General features: G+C 39.5%; 1 long non-coding RNA gene across 1 annotated transcript; it reads right to left on the bottom strand.

The window, feature by feature from the left end:
- Positions 1 to 828: 828 nt before the first annotated feature.
- On the bottom strand, positions 829 to 20,930 carry LOC122457663. Its single transcript, XR_006277317.1, has 3 exons — positions 20,918 to 20,930; positions 6,968 to 6,973; positions 829 to 963 (listed from the first exon to the last, which is right to left on the bottom strand). It is a non-coding gene; the product is annotated as an uncharacterized LOC122457663 (long non-coding RNA).
- Positions 20,931 to 21,159: the final 229 nt, after the last annotated feature.

Genomic DNA, 21,159 nt, shown 5'->3' with positions numbered 1-21,159 from the left:
GTGGTTTGAGTATTGGCCTGCTAAACTCAGGGTTGTGAGTTCAATCCTTGAGGGGGCCGTTTAGGGATCTGGGGCAAAAATTGGGGATTGGTCCTGCTTTGAGCAGGGGGTTGGACTAGATGATCTCCTGAGGTCCCTTCCAACCCTGATATTCTATGATTCTGTTTAGCAGCCTGTATAAAATGCAGCCAGTAAATGGGAGTGTCAATTTAGTTCTTAAGTGAGAAGTATTAACATCTAAAGTAAACTACCTGTGCACGAAAGCTTAGGCTCAAATAAATTTGTTAGTCTCTAAGGTGCCACAAGTATTCCTTACCTGTGCAATTGGCAACCTTCTCAACAGGGCCATGGAGAATTCAAGGGGCATCAGGAGATGAATTATGAAGTGAGCTGTAGCTCACGAAAGCTTATGCTCTAATAAATTTGTTAGTCTCTAAGGTGCCACAAGTACTCCTTTTCTTTTTGCTCTCACTTCTAGAAGTGCTTCCTCTTTCGGATGAGGTTTATGGGTAAGCAGCGTGGTGAAGCAAGCGTTGCAGTTTCCTGTACTTTATCAGCTAGATTCTGACTATAGGCACATATCTGCTCAAGGAGCCTCAGGTGGCACGGAACCTCGGAGACTTGCCTCTGAGTCACTACCTCTACCCTACTCCTATATTAGGCCTTGTCTACACTACAGGGGGAGATTGATCTAAGTTATGCAACTTCAGCTACATGAATAACGTAGCTGAAATTGAAGTACTTAGATCTACTTACCGCAGAGTCCACACTATGTGACATTGACTGGAGACTTCCTATCCTATCCTCCTATCGACTTCCCTTGCGCTTCTCATTCAGGTGGAGTACAGGAGTCAATGGGAGAGTGATTGGTGGTCGATTTAGTGGGTCTTCACTAGATCTGCTAAATCAACCACCGATGCATCGATTGCAGTGCACCAAACCCCCGGTAAGTGTAGACAAGCCCTTATTCCCTGGCGATAGTAATTAATTGCTGGTCTAGATCAACAACCCCCAGTGCAGCTATGCTGGCCATTAAAGCTATTTAAGGAAAATACAGAAAAACATATTTATAAAAGAAGTTCAAAATGTGTAGGAAAAAACATCATTTTGGAGTTTTGAAAATCTAACACCCAATATAAACTGGTTGAAAAAAAGCAATTTTTTTTTCAAAAAAATCCGAAAAATATTTTCAAAACATTTTTGGAGAAATTTCAAACATTTGATAATTTGTAGCCAGCTAATAGTGGGGTGGAACCAAGGGGTCCTTCCATTTTTGGCCCATTTCCTGGCCCACTTCCCATTCCCTGTTCTGTGAAGAGAGTAAGTGGGGGCATAGTCCTGGTTACTTCTATATGCCTGTACCCAAGGTCCAACTAGCTCATGCTGAGATTAAGGGGTGTGTGTAGAGGCCGGGGGGGGGGGAAAGAGGGGGCAGTTCTTAGTTTTTCTAACACTCCTGTGCAGGCACACAGCCAGATTCAGAATCTAATCCTAACTGTCATTTGGACAAGTGACATCTGACATCTTTCACAAGCACTAAAATTTCATTAAAAAATAAACAAAATTAAATTAGAAGGAGATTTAGTTGAGGTTAAGAGAATCTCCATTCTGTCACAGACTTTTACTCTTATTGTTGTCATCTCTATCAGAAAAATAATTAAAACTTCATATATAGCAAATCTACCACTGACAAATGAGTATGTATCAAATGTGCTCACTCCTTTCTTCCTTAACAAACTAAAGCCAGTTCTTTCAGAACTGTACTCTAGAAATTCTTTCTCCATATCTTCAAACTTGTTTATCTTGCAAACTGAACATGAGCTTCTCATGTGTGTCAGTCCCGGTCAGTGCAATAATTCATTCTTCAGCTCTAGGCAGTGATTTGAAGGATAATGTTTCTGCTATCATTAATCCTATTTTAATTAGAATTGTGTCTAAAAACCAGCCTCCCCCCCACACCCCGAGATGTGAATTACCCTGACTGTCTCTGTGTGTGGGTGCATGTGAGCAGAGGGTATTAGATCCAAATCCAAAATTTGGGTTTGGGCTTGGGCTCATTTCTAATTTTTCTCATATGAATATGTTATCTAGTAATGTTACCTAAGATGCTTAACTTTCCAGTGGAGCTCTGATGGTATGTCTACATTGCAATTAGACACCTGTGGCTGACCCGTGCCAAAGGACATTGGATGTGCTGAGCTCTTTGCAGGATTGGGACCTATGTATAAAGAGATGTTTCTTTCCTTTTTTGTTGTTTTAGACTTTACTGTTTAAAACTTTAAACTTTTTTTCCAGAATTGTGGGCATCAATGAAAGCTAAGATGTGGTATAGAGAATGATGGAATGGTGTCCAGGGATAATAAACCATCAAGAACTCATCAAATATCAGAATATAATTGATACCAAATGTCAGGTAGTTAATGGAAGTTCAGTATTTCAGCAGAGGAGATTATATTCAACTTGAACATACAGAATCTTTAATCACTTCTCTTTCAAACTTGTTAAAACCTTGAATGCTCAGAGATAAAATAGAATACATTTTAAGCAGTAGAACTTGAGGTGAAATTGTGGCCCTATTGAAGTCAATATCAGACTGCCTACTGATTTTAATAGGGCCAGTATTTCACCCATTGGTATTTTAGCATGAGGAGGTTGTATTTCTATTTGATGTCCGTATTCCATATATTTGTATTTCTATTTGTCATGGGCTTATTTATTTTCAGCTGAGTAATTCTTTCCCCCTCTGATTCAAATGCCACTTTGGATAGATAATATATGTGGAAAAATTATTTAAATGGCATATTGAAAGTATATGGAATATATTTGTGATACACCATAGCCAGAGAGCAGTAGAAGAGTGTTAGAAGGAAGCTTTATTCCCTGTAGAGGGAAGAAAGTTTGCTATAAATTAATTAGAGCACCTGAAGCCAATTAGAGGACCTGAAGCCAGTCACATGATAAAAACCCCCCTACTTCAATCAGACAAGAGGAGGAGGTGAAGCAGAGTGGATTGGTGCTGGAGCAGAGAGCAGTTTGGAGGGAAGCAGAGGAGAGTTTGAAGAAGTGCTGCGGTGGGCTAAGAAGACCAAGACCCTAGGTAAAGGGACACCTGATTTATGCAGAGGGAGGGTAGGAAGCCCCCCAAGCTGAAGGGCAGGAGAGGAAAGTAGCTCGGGGGAAGGAACCGTTAATTCTAGTGGTTTACTGCTATACCTAGGGCCCCTGGGCTGGGACCTGGAGTAGAGGGTGGGCCCGGGTCCCTCCCTCTCCACTCCCCTCCTCTAGGACACTGGTGGGGCAGTTAATACCCCAGTTCAGGGGCAAGAACTGGTGCCCTGAACCACCCCCCAAGAAGAGAGAGTATGAGAATCCTCATAGTAGTGCTGACAATTTGCCACAATTGGCACAATTATTTGTCCTGACAAGGGTTTGTCACATCCTTGATTGTCATTCAGACATCACATACTTTCAAGAAACCCATCTGATAGTTGCTATCAGACAGCATCTTGAAATGTTTTTGAACTAGGAATCGTATATCCTTTGCATTGAAAGACTTAAGTATATTTCTACTTAAATACCCTAATCAAAAAAATCTCTATTTCCAAAGATTTGCTTTTAAAGATTCTTTGTGTCCAAATCAACTTTCTTGACATGTCAAAGGAATTGGGTATTTTTTCTTTTTAAAATATGCCTGGATTGTATCCCCTAACCTGCTTATGAACTAAATGCAGAAACAGCAGAACCCCACTGCAGAAATAATTACTTCATGCACAACATCCGCAACTTATTTCCACCATTTAACCTCACACACATTGTTCTTATTTCCACTGTTCACAAGACATTTGCTCTTTTCACTGTTCCATACTTTAAGTGGATGAGGTTCATCTGGTTTGTTGATGTTATAAAATATGGAATTCTCATATTAATGGTTATAAAATCATATGGGAATACTTTACACCATGTCTTTGTCATGATGCAGTACTACCTGATATCACACACAATGAGTTAACATGTTATTAAATTACTCCTTTTTATGTCATTCACATTTTAACTCTCTAAAGGCTTTTGGTATTATGCTATATTTATGAAGTGTGTAAATGTGATACCAAAAAAATTCAATGCAGTTCTGTTCATTATGTAACAATATTTAAATCAACATATTTACCCTGAGGCACTTGAAAAGCCAACCCTGTATAATTGACATTTTAAAACCTCTCTCTCTCTGGCTGCTACTCTGAAATCTCTCTCTAGTTATAGTTATAGTTGGAGCAGACTACTGGAGGATATGAGTAACTGAAGTTTGTATGTATGTATAGTGATGAACTGCCAGAAGCTCAAGAACTGGTTCCTTTACTTGCTTCGGGTCTTCGGTGGCACTTTGGCGGCACATCCTTCAGTCCCTCCGGTCTTCGGCGGCACTGAAGGACCCGCCGCTGAAATGCCGCCGAAGACCTGGAGTGAGTGAAGGACCCACAGCTGAAGTGCCGCTGAAGGCTCAGAATGCCACTAGGTCAGTAAAAATTCACATGGGAACCTCCACAGATGAGAGCTCGGGCAGGACGGTCCTGTGGGCCACATCCTGTCCGTCCCGCCTGATCTTCCACACCCCTTTAACAACTGGTTCTAAATCGGCTTCAAAATTTAACAACTGGTTCATGTGAACCGGCTCCAGCTCACCACTGTATATATAGTTAATTGAGTCACATGAAACCTGTATAAATATCTGAATCAGTAAATCAGTTCACATTGTTAGAACACAAAAGGGCAGAGTAACAGTGTGTGTCTGTGTGCTGGAGGGACTCTTTATGTACAGACACCAGCACATAAAAGACACAGCAAGAGAAAAGAGAGTGAGCACAGGAAGGCTTAAATTGGCATATAGTTTATTTGGAGAATGCTCAGTCCATCAGTTGGGCAACCAGTGGCTGCTGTGTATCTGCAGGTGCCAGTATCATTACTAATGATCCATTCGTCATGGGTTGACTGGCCACAGTCACTACCCAACAGGATCACCGTCGGTATTACCACAGCTCCATCTGCTAAAGTCACTTTCATCTGCCAGCAGCACTAATGCTTCATCTGCCTAGGCTGCAGCTGCCAGCAGCTCCACCATTATCATTAATACCACTGTTGATGGTACCCGTGATCCTTCTTGTTTCAGCTGCTTGATTAAGTGGCTTAACATCTTCCTAGAGCTCCAGTTGGGTGACTGTTGCCAGTTCTCTGATCCTGAAAAATACACCAGTGGCTATTAGCGATAGGGGGCTTGTGCACCAGTGGCACAGTTGACCTCAACAGTGTGACCCTGTCCAAGATATGAGCTACGTATATAATACCACAAGAGGAGCATGGCTTGTTGTGTATATCACACATCATGCTATATTTGGCATAGCAGATCCCAGCATGCCTGAGACTAATGGCAGATATGAGTAACTGAAGTTAATAGGATTTATTTGTATTTTGTCATGGGAGAATAGAGGCCCAGGGTTTCTTTCTTCATTCTGCCACTGACTTGGCAGGTGACTTTTGCCTGCTCACTTAACCAATTTGTGCCATATCTTCCTCATTCAAGGTGTTCAGAAGGCTTATTAAAGTTTGCAAAGTGCATTGAGATTCTCGGATGGAAATCACTTGATAAGTCACAGAACTAATTGCTGAATAACAGACATTTATTTATGGATAATTTGATGAACAATACCCACAACAAATTATTTAACCAGCTATAGCTCATTTTTGTTAGTTGTGCAGGACCCTAATTACCTTAGTGGCTATGTTGTCTATAAAATTATTGGGCCAAATCCTGAGGTCTTTAAACAGCATTTATCCAGTCCTTACCAGGGAAACTTCCATTCACTTCAATTGTAATCAGGGTAAAAACTGAGTAAGGACACCAGGAAATGGCCTGTGATCATTTAAAGAAAGGAATACATTAGATGATGCATTCTTCTCAGAACTTCTAATTCCTCCATCCTGTGCTCCTTTCTTGATACTGATTTATATTTTTCCACTCCTATGGTATCTCCTCCATCCCTTGCCACCTTCTCCCCCTCATATACACACACACTCTGAGATTCAGATATATGCTACCAATTAGACTTAATAGCATGCTGCTCCTTGCAAAACCCCTGTTGTTCAATTAGGCTGACTGCTGGACTGCAAGTAGCCCTGGCTTTAGCGTGCCCCCCCCCCTTACAGTTCTGACATATGCTGCAGGATCATCAGGCTGTACAGGGCAGGATTTTAACCTGCAAAGTTCAGATAAGATTGCCCAGCCGCGCTCTGATTTTAGCTTTATTCAATATGTAATAAATTAGCAAACAATCCAGAGAATTGAACAGCTAGACAGGATTAAATAATCACTAATAGATAAAATTATACTGTCTTTTAAGGCTATGAAATTTCTGTTGGCCTTTCTTCTCATCTCCAGAGGTGGGGCACCATTGTTGTAATTTTGAATGGCAAAACTGCCCAATAAAAAATCAGGACTATAACATCTTGCTTTAGAAGGAGAACGTTAGTTATTACTGAGTGCTGGCAACAGGCTTGGCACTGTATATAAAACACAGAGGAAGATGCAATATTTTACAGAGCCTCTTATGATTATACAAGAGTTCCCATGCCTGGCATCTAATCCAAAACATTTGATAAACAATGCGTGTTCAGCATGTTTCCTGTTTATCTTCTATCTGTTTTGCATGCACATGAAGTCACCAAATATAATAGAAATGTATTATTGCTACATATTATTCTCGAAGGATTTTGTGGCTAACTTGGGGTTTAGGGCCTGATGATGAAAATGCTTCTGATGATGATTTTAATGGATCTATTAAATGTGCACAATAAAGGGAGGAGAAATTAGATAATTGCCACTGATGTTTGCAGATCACTATTTGCAAACCTAGTTGCAAACAAGCTGTGGAAGATGTATGTAGAGGTATACTTCAGAAATATGTCATTCAGTACTGACCTAGTACTGTACTTAAAACTAGAATTAGACATGTTTTGTTGTTGGTCTGAGGTTCTTTGTTCTGGCATAAAGAAATACTCTCTAGCAATCTCTTTACTGAGAGGTACACTGGTTTTCTTCCTCACTAGAATTTATTTATATTTGGTCTTGAAGACCAGGATACCAATGGATAAACCTAAAGATCAACCCATGATGGCTTATCCTGGACAATGCTTTCCTCAAAAGTCATACATCATAAATAAAGGCTAAAATAGGTAATAAAAAGGTTGCCTATGACAATTTCTGTTTAGTACAATATATTAAGAGCAGTAATAAGCATGAATATACTTGAAGAGGCAATTGACTGCTGTTTGTGTTTTCAGAATGAGACAATTAAGATGCTTTCAACATTGATTTAAATACAAACTAGCAATACAATATACTTGACCTATATTCAGTTTAACATTAGCTATTGCAAAAAATTCATTACTGTAGTCTTGCACATAAGTGAAGTTATGTTATCCAATCTTTTCGTCTGTGAAGTGTTTCATAGAAATGTTGGACAACACTGATAGACATCGGTGTGGTATGACCTAAAGCCCTGATCCTTCAATTGGATCTGCATGGACACAAGGCACCACTCATTCAGTTGCTGTATCTGATCCTGATTGAAATCAAGGGCTCACTTAAACAAAAGACATATAACGTGGCCTACCCTGTGGGAGCCCCTGCAAAGCTCAATTCTGGGGCCCCTATCAATTTTGTAGGCAGTGGGGGATCCAGAGAAGCAGGGGGCAACTCCCCCAAGAGTCCATTGCATCCCCTCCTCCCTCTTCCTGGCTTCTGCTCCCAGCTGGGGGCTCTGCTGTCTGGGCAACCCCGCTATTCAGCTCTAGATCTGCCTCTGGATCTGCCCTAGGGTTGCCAACTTTGGTTGGATGAATTCCTGGAGAATTAATCACATGACATACTCTTTAATTAAAGATTAATCTTTAATTCCTGGAGACTCCAGGACAGTCAGGGTTGGCAACCCTAGTCTACCCTGGGCTCCTGGCAGCTCTGAACCCTGTGATTCTTTACCCACTCCTGCATTGGCCATCTTTGAGGACCCCCATCTCCATCCCAGGCCTGGCACAGTCACCTGCCAGCTTGGAAGGGAGGGAAAGAGGCTGCCTGGCAGGGGAACAAAGAGGCAGACCTTCTGGTGAGGACATTCCATTTGGCCCACTGGGCATCAGCTATTCCTTCCTGCATGCTGCTGAGGGCTCTGATGTATAGGTAGCCTTGCTACCTGGGTCCAGCTGGCCCTGAGCTCCTGGCAATTCCAGCTTGTGCTCCCTGTTAATACGCACACTCCCATTAACTTCAATGGGATGAGGGTTTCATGCCTGGTGTTTAGGGATAATATACCCTCCAAAGAATTAATAAAATAAGAAAAAATGGTTAGTATCTCATTTCCATGTAACTGAAACATCAGTATTTCAATGCAAAATGACGTTATTTGATTTGAACCTATTTTTATTTCTTTAAAAGGAATCTGCAATGTAATACAGACTATTTGAAATCACCATATATAATGGCAAAGAGTAAATGTGTTTAAAATGTTAAACATGTTTCAAAAAAATCAAATGGAGCCATCTTCTTGATATTCTTGAAAAGGGCCTTACCTTTGGAATGCATGAGAAACTAGACATTCTGGAGTTGCACATTGCCTAACAAAACTACAAATAAAAACAAAATTTTTACAGTCCATACAGTTTTCCCCACTTTAATTAATATTTGTCCTGTTATCTAAAAAAGGAGTAAAACAAGAGTATATATTGTATACTATGCAATTTTTTTACATCTTGAAAATAAATGAAAATTTGTCACTGAACTTGAAGTTGAGTCATAAAGTTTGTATGTGAATCTGAATTTCTCCAAAGTTGAGGGAGCTTGGATTGAATATTCCAGTTTTTGTCCATCTCTAATTTTTACTAGTAATGGGAGAACTTCATGGTGTCTGAGATTTTGCAATACTCTTGTACTAGCTAAAGAGAAGCTTGCATTAGATTCCCAAAACTAGGCTGGCATAAGTAGACTCCATATACTGTTAGTTGTTGGTTGTTGTATAGCCTCCAAAAGTGCCTTATGGCAGTGGTTCTTAACCAGGGGTACACGTACCCCTGGGGGTTCACAGAGGTTTTCCAGGGAGTACATCAACTCATCTAGATATTTGCCTAATTTTACAACAGGCTACATAAAAAGCACTAGCGAAGTCAGTGCAAACTAAAATTTCATACAGACAATGACTTGTTTATACTGTTCTATATACTACACACCAAAATGTAAGTGCAATATTTCTATTCCATTTGATTTATAATTATATGGTAAAAAATGAGAAAGGAAACAACTTTTCAGTAAGAGTGTGGCTGTTACACTTTTTTGTGTTTTTTGTCTGATTTTGTAAGCAAGTAGTTTTTAAGTGAAGTGGAACTTGGGGTTTTGCAAGACAAATCAGACTCCTGAAAGGGGTACAGTAGTCTGGAAAGTGTGAGAGCCACTGCCCTTGAAAAGATACAAAAGCCTCAGTTCCTATCTGAGGACCTTACAGCCCAAATAAAGACATGACATAACAAATGGATACAAGGGCATCAGCACCCATCTGGAGTGCAAAACTATTTTCTTTGATTTAGTTGGGGATTGGTTCTGCTTTGAGTAGGGGGGTTGGACTAGATGACCTTCTAAGGTCCCTTCCAACCCTGATATTCTATGATTCTTTTCTATGATTCTAAGGCAAAATGGGTGGGGAGAGTAAAAGGAGGATAAAGCTTACAGTAGGAAGGATGTGTGGTTACTTGGAGATTAATGCATTCAGCCCAATTGTTTTTTGTAAGCTAAGTCTTTGTTTTCATCATTAGAGTATATTTTTAGCGTAGTTATAGTCTAACACTGTAATTTTATTTTTGGATGGGAACTTGTCATTGAATCCAGGGAAGGGAACTGCAGGAAGAGAAAATGATAGCATGAGTGAAGTTCTGTCTATACTAGGGAATTTTCACTGGTGTAGCCGCACTGACACAAGTCCCTAGCATAAAGGTGCAGCATCAGTGTAAAAAGTGATGTGTTGAAATTGAGGTTGGCTGCATTGGTGAAAGCCACTAATTACACCATTGCAGCACACCTCCACTAATGGTTTGCCCAAGTGCAGTTACATTGGCATAGTTTCACTTGTGCAAAGAAATGAGAATAATCATCCTAATAGGAATGAGAGGTAGACAGTGAGAAGAATAATGGGCAGGGAAGGAGAGTGAGGATGAATAGCTGGAAGGCGCCAATGGTAGGAGAGGGGTGAGAAAGGATAACAGCAATCAGTGGCAATACAGCAATGGAAAAAACCCCAAGAGCATGTCCAGAGTCAAAGTTTCAGGCTGGCCAAGCTGTGTAGGATTTCTTCTGGTTCTGGTTGCGGTGTGACAACAGGATAGGCTGGTAACCTGATCTTCCACACTTAGACTTCGACTAGCTGCTACTGCCTCTGTAGTAAAGAAATTCCAAGGGTCTGGTGCTTACCAAAATCTGCCCTTACTAACTCTTTCTGGCTGCTACTACTCCCAGTTTGGAGAGAAGAAGTAGCAGAGAGACCAAGCTATTGAACTAGTCTCTCTGGATCCAGTGTGTGTGTGTGTGTGTGTGTGGGGGGGGGGGGGGGGAAGGGTCCTTATCCCCACTCTTAAATGTAGGGCTTTCTAAAATCCCGCGCTTCTCATATATACAGTACATACACTCTACCACTTCTTTTTCCGTACTCTTCCCATATGTTTTTCATACTGTGCAGTCTCACCTGTCTTTCCATCCTATCTTTTCACTGGATTTCTTTCTTTCTGTTCATTTCCCCCTTCCAAAAGTCTAAGAGGAATGCAAACCCCAAAGCATTAAGTTAAAGTCCAATTTTCAAATTCTCATTGTTTAGGTAGGTCTGGAATTAGGTAAAATTAGTTTTTTCATCCCTAGTTGTTATATTAGAATTATTTTCATTGAGAGAAGGAATGCTGACCGGCATGATGGATATCAAGGTTCTCTCCACCTCTTTTTAAGAGATGCCATAGTATTCTTAATTTCTGTGTATATAGTTGCTAGCGATTATATGGAAGGACTTTAGTTTAAGATCTCATTTGAATATGCATCTTTAGTAAAGTGGAACTTTCCACTTCATTGTTGCACTTCAGTTTTAGCAGCTAGTATGAGCTCAACTCCTTTGTATTTTATATGTACTATATTGATATTGTAGTCGTACTGCTCCAGAAAATATAGTTAGTACCTAAAATTAATAAATCTGGTGAATAATTTGATTGTGTGCATTGAAATTTGCTAAATATTGAAGTGGTAATTGTGTAACTGGATAGATTAGGTGTTCCAGTTAATTACCACTGTTTAAAGTCAAACATTACTTGAACATTTCAAGATTTTTCTTTTAATGAAGCAATAACATTTTAGCCAGAATGGGTAATGAAGTTTTAGTACTGAATTGCACAGCAGCATCAATGGAAAATTGAAATCACAATCTGTAATATATATGAAGCATCACTTGACTTGCTCCACTAGAACGAATTATTATGATTATTCAGTAAGTAATCTGTTAACATTATGGGATAAAGGTAGCATTAAAGCCTGTTTGGGGCCTCCCTCCCAACTAGATCTTCACTTCTAAGCACTCTCAAGGCCTGAAACAAGCCTGCTAGTTTTTAAAGGCAAGTTCATTTTGTGTATTCACCCTTTGGAAACTAGCTAATTCTCTTCTGGTTAACACCTGGGGTCTGACCAACTTTCAGGATTTGCTGGTGGTCATTTGGCCATTGGGACACTGGACCATGGAGGAGAGAGGGCTCCATGTTACTGGAAAGCAGAGCAGATTGGGACTCTTGGGACCAGTGAGTCTATGCCTACTTCATTTTTTCCCAATCTGAATTCTCTATATGACCTGTCCATGCTTCTGCTGGTTCTCACCCTTCCCTTGAGCTACATCCTGCATTGACAAGACAAGGGCGGTGATGTGGGAAATGTAGAATCAGAGCTGTCAGCCAAGAGGAGATAGGGAACTGTAGGCTTTTCGCCACATGGGTGTAACCATTGCATAAGTAAGAGGAGTGTGTCCCCATTTAAACTTTCTTTTTGGCTGTTGCTGTTCCCTTAGTGATATGATAGAGAGGGAGGGGGAAAATGAAATACTCCCTTCCTTTATATGTTGTAGGCCCCTGTCAGCTGCTTTTTTTTCCTCCCACCAGCACCATATCCAATACCTCTGGTCAGGTTCTGCTGTGATAAATTAAGGTGGGGGGAGATCCCTTTATGGACCCAGCCAGTTAGCTATAAACTCTCTCTTAGTAGCTGTTCTCTACTTGCTTTTTTAAAAGAGTTTAAGTCTCACTGTGATGCATAGGTAAAAGGAAGTGAGTGGGTACCTGGCCAAAAGAAGGCTAGAACTTTTTAAAATTGAAACAAGACTCCCCTTTTGCCTGTCTGTTTTTGTTCTCAGGGAGAACCAAACACAAAGCAACTATGCTGTAAAAAAAACTTGGGGCCAGGAATAAAAAATCATCAGTATCCTACCTAGAAACTACTCATTTGAAATCCCAAATATGTAAGTAGAACAGGAAATGTCTGAAAGAAGCAATTAAGTTTATCTCTTTTTTTTTTTATTTTTTTTTTATGGCTTTGGACTCCTCTGTGCTAACCCCAAATGCGTTTATTTTTCTTGTAACCTTTAAGGTGGACCTCAGGAAAGTTATTCTTAATGCTTAATCCTTGTGGTCTCATTTTTTTTTTAAATCTAGCAATAGCCTGAGTTTCCAGATGTATTTTCTTTGTTTTTGTTTTAATAAAATTTTCTTTTTTTTAAAGAACAGGATTAGATGTTTGTGTCCTAAGAGGTTTGTGCATATGTTTAATTAGCTGATGACAACAGCTAATTTCCTTTGTTCTTTTTTTCTCAGCTCCTCCCCGGGAGAGGAGGGGTGTGAAAGGGCTTGAGAGTATCCCACAGGAAGGAATTCCCAAGTGCACCTTCCTGGATCCTCAAATGGGTTTTGCACTTGGGTGATGGCAGCATCTACCCATACAAAGTCAGAGAAAAGTGGTAACCTTGGGAGTTTAATACAAGCCTGGAGTGGCCAGTATTAATTTTTAGAATCCTTGCGGGCCCCCACCTTCTGCACTCAGTGCCTGAATGGGGAATCAGATTTGACACCTGCTAAGCACAGCTGCCTGCAAAGCAGCTCACAGGGAGAAGCACTGGTTGCAGCAGCCCCTACTCCTCTCCTGCAGGAGTTTCTGGGGCAGTCTAAACGATGCCACCTCCTTCCCATCCCTTCCCTTCCTGGACAATGGAACAAACCCTAGAAGTAGCAGGAGAAGAAACAGGAAGCAGCAATCTGGAGGGCTGAATAGGAGATTGGTGTGAGATTGGTGGAATCACCAGAAGTGTGAATGGAGAAGGCTGGAGTTTGAATGGGGTGGAAAGCTGGGGGGATGGATCAGGAGAGTTTGGGGTATGGCCAAGAATTTGGGGGAACAGGGATAAGCGTAAGCATGTTTATTTTGGGGGACAGCAGAAAGGACATGGAATGGGAAAGATTAAAAAGGAGAACGTATGAAGGAATTAACAATCGTATATAGAGAAGATAAAGGAATCAAAGAGTGAGATTTAAAGAAAACTGATGGAGGAAAACCTTGGAAGATGATACAATGAAGATTAGAAGGGCTAGCAAAAATAAAAGGAATAATTCTACCATTCTACCATATGGTAAATCTGATCAAGGAGAATTCTCAAGGTCAGTCCTATTGTATAGTGTAAAATAGAACCCTGTAGTTTGTCAAGTTAATCTTCTTTGTATAACTTCCACCAAACAGCACAATAGTTACATCAATACCTATAGTAAAAATCGTTTATCTTAACAGAGAACCTACTTAATGACTACCTGGTTTTAGAAATAATGGCAGAATGTCCTTTACTTTGTTTGCACAGATGGAAGTCTCATTAGTGCTGAAAATCAAGGGCCCATTCTTACTGCCAGGAAGACTTAAAGGTGCAGGTGTATGAGCAGGCCAGTTACAATGTCATCAAAGGATACCTTTCTGGAATGTAGAACTGTTTGTAGAAGCAGTTTCAACTGCTTAATAATTTGATCAGTGTCCAACCAGTGCTAAGGATTCTGGTTTAAGGTGCTTCGTTTCAGGTGCCATACAGAGAACAGACTCCTTAGAAACACTCTATTCTGAATTTACTTAGTATGTTAACCGAATTTGAAACAGATTTATCTAAAGCATTTATATGTTAATGTTGGAGCATTGGGCTCATTCCAGTTAATACAAGAGACTGTGGTATCATAGCTTATATCAGACAATGTTTTCCAGAATGGACACATCATAAAGAAAGCCAAAGGTCATGTAACTCTTTTGTTTGGCATTCCATGAAACCATGTTTGCTGACTCCCAACAGCTAGGCTCCAGAAGAAGTCTGTAGGGGTTTTAGCATTTTGTGACACGCATGTCATTTGAAATGAAAGGCTTATCATACGTGTTCTTCCATTTACTGATGCTGAGAGGTGCATTTCTAGGTGCATTTGTGCTCATGGAAAATATATTGGATTAACAGCTATAGTAAGAGAAGGCCTATACCCACAGAACAATTCACATGAACAACAGGAGTTCACCTGTCCCTGCTCCTACCTGGAAGGACCAAGTCATTCACCAAATAAGACCAATTGTGTCTCTAAAATAAATGAGGGCATTTAATATCTTAATGTATGGATTCAGATACACCTTAATCTCCCAATCAATAAACAAGGGTCAAATGAAACTCCCATGAGTTTGGTTTGAATTTTTTCATTTACTTCAATTAGATGAGGATTTGGCCCAGGGTGTTGTAGCTGTCCTGAGTAGGTTGATTTCAATGAAGGGGAAATTAGTATAAGCAATGTTTTAAACTCATATTTTTTTCTTGTGGCTTTAACCAAGAAGCCAAACCCTCCCTTCATTTGCTTTTGTTATCTTCCAGGAAAAATAGTAATCTACTCTGCTTGGCTTCCTACTATTTGCAGAGCAGTAAATCCTTTGCTGATTGTTGTCCATAAAGTAGGCATAAAATGGCAGCCCACAAAGTTGTCACAAATCCCTTATGCATATTTTTTGGAGACGATCTGTAGTAATTTATAGTGGAAGTATATCTCCTGCTTACTGGCTGTGACTCTCGGCATCCAAGAGAATGGACTGCTGATGTGCATTAGCTTTTCACTACTTATCATGTGAGCTAGTTAGCAAAATATCTGAGCAGTTCTTTTTAATAGAAATGTTTTTCATCTTAATTTTATTTGACTGCACATCAAAATCTAATCATTAGTCTTTTTTCAAATGGAAATGTATTCTTGCATGATTTTGCAGCTAATTCACAATCTTAGAACAAATCAGTAGTGCTAATTAGAACTGTTAATGATTGTGTGTGTGTGTGTGTGTATCTATCTATCTGGATACACACACACACACAAAATAATGCATACATTATTCTTTTTATTACTGAACATAGGTAATGACCAAGTATTTCTGATCTGTATGCCTAAAATTCAGCTCCTGTATTTATATTTAGGCATCTTGGAGGCATTGAGTCAGAGGGAGCTGCAGGTGCTTGGCATCTTGAAAAATCAGTCCATTTTTACTTAAGTGCCTACACATGAATTTAGACGCCTAACTTTTGGCAAGCAGGTTTGAAAATGTTTGCAATCTTAACTTGTGTTGATGAAACCATTTTATCACATCATTATGTATTTTATACACATGATCCCATATGTGCATATATAAAGTTTGTGTATGTACAAATATACATATTATAGAGAGAATGTTCAACAGCTCATACCAAAAGAGAATATTGGATATATATTTCAGTATAAAAATGTCAGTATATAAAAATGTCACATAATTCAGTTTGTTATTGGTTGATCTCAAACTGTGTCTCAAATATAAAACTGTAGGGATATGTGAAAATGCTACTAAGTTTAATTTACATCTTCTGGGAAGTGCTCTCATTTGCCATCAAATGAATACAGGATACAGATACATTTAGTTTAGGGAAAATTCTATCCAAAGAGAAAGCAAAAGGGAGTGAAGTTGTATTTCTTAAATTATTTATTGATTCCATTTCAGACTTGTATTTCCTTTTTACTAGTACCACTGTTTCAGTTAGTGATGAGTAAATCTCAAAAGGCTCAGTTAAGCATCCAAAAGTTCAGAAGCTTATTCAAAATTTATCTAAACTCTTTGGTTTGGATCTTGCCTCAAAATTTCACATGAACAAACTGTTTGATATTTCTAGTAGCTTCCTAATTCCCACCGAGATGGAAACAGCACATTATATACAATGAGTACTGTATATAAAGTAAGTCACTATACATTTTTTTTATAAATGTCTTTAGGTATAGCACCTCCAAAGTGGTGAGAAATAGGAAATAAACAGACAAAAATTCATGGAGAAGAGTAAAGATTTTATGTAAGGAATGGGAAAGCAAAAGCTTGACAGCTGATTCAATACATATCCATTGCAAAACACTCAGAAGGAAGAACAAAAGGGCACAGGAAACTCATAGATTTTCTTTTAAATATGCCCCTAAAAAGTGCACCCCTCAAGTGAGGCAGGGAGTGTGACAGCTAAATCCCTGGGAATCCAGGGAAAGGAAACACCAGTTCAGTGATTCTCAAATTGTGGCCCATGGAGAGTTCACTGATGGTCCATGGAGAGCTGTTTTCTGTATTGTATGCCGAGAACTAGACCAGTAACCAGAAGATGTAAGGATGGGTGAGGGATGTAGTATAAAAGCTGTCTTAAAGCCACCAAGAGCATCTTAGACACAATGCAGGATGTGGCCTAGATAGCTGGGAGGAAGGAGCACCAGCTAACCTTATTTCCAACATGATTAAGGTGTTACTATCCACAGTGCAAATAGGAGTGGTGACTGGAAGATGAAGTGTGAGATGAGGTTTCTAGCATGGTTGAAATGCTGTTTGCTGACCATAGTCACTCATCAGATTTAACTGTTATGTGGCTACAAACCATAATTAGAGACAACCATTCCAGTAATTGGTTACAAACTCTCTTTAAAGCTACAATATGGATAGCGCCTTAATCCATCTCTATTCTATATTAGCTGAGAGTAGATGCTTGAAAGCTTTTATGTAACAGCCACTAAAGAAGAGTACACACCATACCTTACACAGGGAGGGCTTAGTCTCTAGATGGTTAAAGAACCAGGTGCTCAGGATGGGGAGAAAATGGGGAGAGCTGGTGAAATGAGGAAGAAAGATTTTGGGGGTTAGAGGGCAGTGAGTTGTATGTTCTGTATGAGAGGTTCCACTTGGAAGTGCTTGTGGTCCCAACCAAAAATCACTCTACTCCTTGCTGGGAAGATATTTATAGTCTATACTTGAAGTACAGTCATGGAATCCATTTAAGGTTGATTTGTGTTGCTTTCCAAGAGATGGCAATTCCTAGAGACTTCTTGCAATTTTCTGTACAGACTGTCAGAAAAATAATACATTATATTTCTGTTGAGTTTACTTTTTTCTTATTGTGTGTGGTCATCTCCTTCCCAGTTTCCATCCCTCTACTCGAGTTTAAATCTCTGTAAATGCACTATCTGTGCTATCTTTACACTTAAATGCTCTCACTCATGCACTCTATGAACTTATCTAATTCTTCTACTTTGGCTTGTCTTTCACTCTCTCTCTCCCATTCACCTTGTTACTTTGGTTCTACTTGCCCTCTCAATTTTTTTCATACAGCTGTTACTTACTTTAGACCACCCAATCTGTTAAGCTTGACACACCAACACCTATCACTGAAAGAAGCTGGGATTCAATGCTTAATTGGTTGATCAGTTGATGGACAGCTCTACTCAAGAAATAATTTCAAACTACTTACATGATACAGAGGGGTAACTCAACTTTCCACTCCAAGGCTATCAACTGTTGGTCTTCTCTGGGTGAATGACAGCAGCTGGTGCTAATCATGGTCTTCTAGCTAATGAAAGCTTTCTATTTAGCAGAGGCATGGGTGGAAATTTTTTTCTACTTTCCTCACCCTATCTGTTTTGAGGTACTGTTACTGACATCCATGTGGTAGTATGAGGACAAGTGATTAGTAATCTAGTAAATCCCCCAGGATCCAAGACAGCCTTAATATTTTTCATCACAGGAGATGACGTTTCTGCCATAATTTATAATTATCATAGAACTGGAAGGGACCTCGAGAGGTCATCTAGTCCAGCCCTGCACTCAAGGCAAGACTAAGTATTATAACAGGTACTTATATCAGGAATTTATCTTTTATCCCAGATGGGAGATGGGACACTGGATGCAGGTGCTGGGTCCTGGGGATGCTCGTGGAAGGGAGCCAAGTCCATCACTTCTCTGTTTGATAGCTGGCGGAACGCCTGCCAAGCAGAGAGCTTCTGTGATTCCCCAGAGTGGCGAGTGGGCCACTGGGACCATATACTAGGTCTGGGGGAGAGGAGCACAATTCAGTGCTCCCCACTTGCCTGCTACAGCTGCTCTGGCAGCTCCCAGGCATTCCTAATGCAATAGCTGTGGCTGCAGCAGCAACAACATTCGCCCGGCCTTAGAATATTTCTGCGTGTTATTATTTTGGCATACTGCCAAAGTTTTTCCTGAGGAATGTAAGTGAGAGAAGGGAAATGACTATTTTTAACAGTTTATATCACAGCAAAACTGAATGGGATTTCTTGAAACTAAAAAATAAGTAGTCTGAATAACTCATGGTTTTGCAAGCCTTAAGAGCAGTATAACTTCTAGTATACAGGATTCACAGACATGCAGAAGCCCTGGCCTGCATTATGTCTATCTATTTCTAGGGAGTTTAAATTAGTCCTTTCAAAATCAGAAATTAGCTGTTTGGATGTGGGTTGTGAGAAGTTAGTTTCTGCATCTGGGCTTGCAAACAATTTTGAAAGGTTTGGACATATGTAATGTGGTGCTGAGTTCTTTTCTGTGTGGTTTTTTTTTTTCACAATGACTTTGCAGAATGTTAACTACCCCAATCAAATGCTTAATGAGGCTCAAATACCCACATATGTGGTAGTGGTGGTGTCTTATTGCTAGTTTACTTATAAGTATAATAGAAAATAAGTAGAAATTACTGGTGCAGTATAAACATCCCAAGGAGCTCTCTACTTTAATTGGGATTTTGTTTTAAAGGTGATTCTGATTTTATTGTAAAATATATTTTTATAAAAGAGCGAAATAGTTTTCAAGATAAGACCCAATCTCTTGCTGTAGCTGAGTACGTTTCCCATGGGCTAAAGTAAAATATCCCAGGAGCTGGTGAAAATGTGATTGAAAGAGTTATGATAACAGGTCTGTTTAACACACAAAAAATACCCAACAATATAAAAGACACAAATGTGCATTGAAATTCGTATCAGCAGTGTTAGAAATGTCAGCAGGTTTTATAAAAAGGAAAAATGAATTTAAGAAAGGCGATGTGTTAGACTGAGCACTGTGAGGAGTATATGCAATGAGCATTTTGAAAGATTATCTAGTTTCTCTTACATATAGTAACTCATTTGTTTCCTTACATAGAAATTAATAGTCTCATTTATTATTGTGAAAGTATTTTAGGAGGTTAAGAATACAATACAATGTAATAACTAACCAATACTCTTTCAGCTGTTGAACATATTGAATACCTGAGTACTCATGAAACTTACTAGATTTGCAAAGAGTAATTGGAGAGAAATAACCAAACCCATGAATCAGGTTTCATTTAATGATACTGACTACTTTTGTATAACACTTTCTCTCCAGATGGACTACAATGCATTTTGTATTTCAATTAGAATTATAGGTCCAATCTTCAATCTGATCTGTATGAGTTGAGCCCTGGGCCTATGAAAGTGCCATTGGCTTCAATGGGACTCAATAGATAGAAAGGGTCTGTCTGCGTAGGACTGATTTCATATTTGGAGCCATAGTCTTCACCAGGAATGACTGTAGTTAAGATTTCAAACAGTTTCCACTTTCACTTGCTGGGTGAAATCCTGGACCAACCGAAGCGAATGGGAGTTTTTACGTCAGGAGAAGCAGGATTTCACCTGCACACGTGTATACATTTCTGAAATGCTCACTTTACTTTTCATTTGACTGAAAGTGGACTCTTCTAGACTTGTCTGAGCAAAATCCTCTCAGCTATTCTTAAGTTGAGGGAAAGTGGAAAGAATAATTTATATTAACAATGATCTGGAAGAAGAATTTTGTTGACCTGAATTTGATGGGTTAGTTGTTACGGCTCACCACTGATCACATCTGACCAGAAGATTTATAGGTTCCTATCCCATTCAGACTAGAGTTCAAGAACTCAGCGCGTTCTATATTGGGAGAGGACTCTTGGCAAGAACACGTACACTGAGGACAATACCAAATTGATAAAACCTTTATTGAAATTAACATAAAAATAAGAAATGCAATGAAACTAACTGCAAAACAGTAAAAATTCCAAAACTCCTGGTGGTACCATTTCTATTATAAGTATCTTAACCTAACATACTCACACCCTTCCTTGAGGAGCCGGTAATAGGAGGTGAAGGACCAGCCTCACTCCTGGCTTGCCCGATTACACAATGGTGCTGGCTTCCCCAATGGTTAGGAATGTTGAGTAGTTTTACTATACAGCACAAGCTGAGCTGATAGCATGATAGAAGATACAATAGATAGACAGATGAAAAGTCTCTAGACTATAGGAGAACAGGAAAAAGCACTCAAAGAAAAGCTTCAGGAGTTAGAAGAGCTTAAAGCCTAGAAGAGTCTCTTACAAGTATTTTATAGGATCTTGACCTATGTAATTCACGCCCAACCTACTATACCCAAATCTTATTTCCATACCCTAAGAAATTTATGGGTACCCTTCTCTTATAGGTTAGTGGATTTTGACACTTACTTTCTAAATAAATGAAAAAGGATTCTCATTCCAAAACTCCCAACCTAGGCTTTCTTGATGACCTCCAAGTTGTGGTGTACCCTGCAGCTACGAACAGGTTGTAGATGCTGGATAAACCTGTGATGTGATGTGGATAGTTCCTTCCTTTTGTTCCCCAAAGTTCAGGGACCATTCTTATCTGATGCCAAAGGTTGCCAGCTTTTATGCTTTTTGCTGATTATACTTTTTGCTATATAGC

Source organism: Dermochelys coriacea, chromosome 1 (assembly GCF_009764565.3).
Source record: "Dermochelys coriacea isolate rDerCor1 chromosome 1, rDerCor1.pri.v4, whole genome shotgun sequence".
NCBI classification, from domain to species: Eukaryota; Metazoa; Chordata; order Testudines; family Dermochelyidae; genus Dermochelys; species Dermochelys coriacea.
This window is presented reverse-complemented; position numbering and strand designations above follow the sequence as displayed.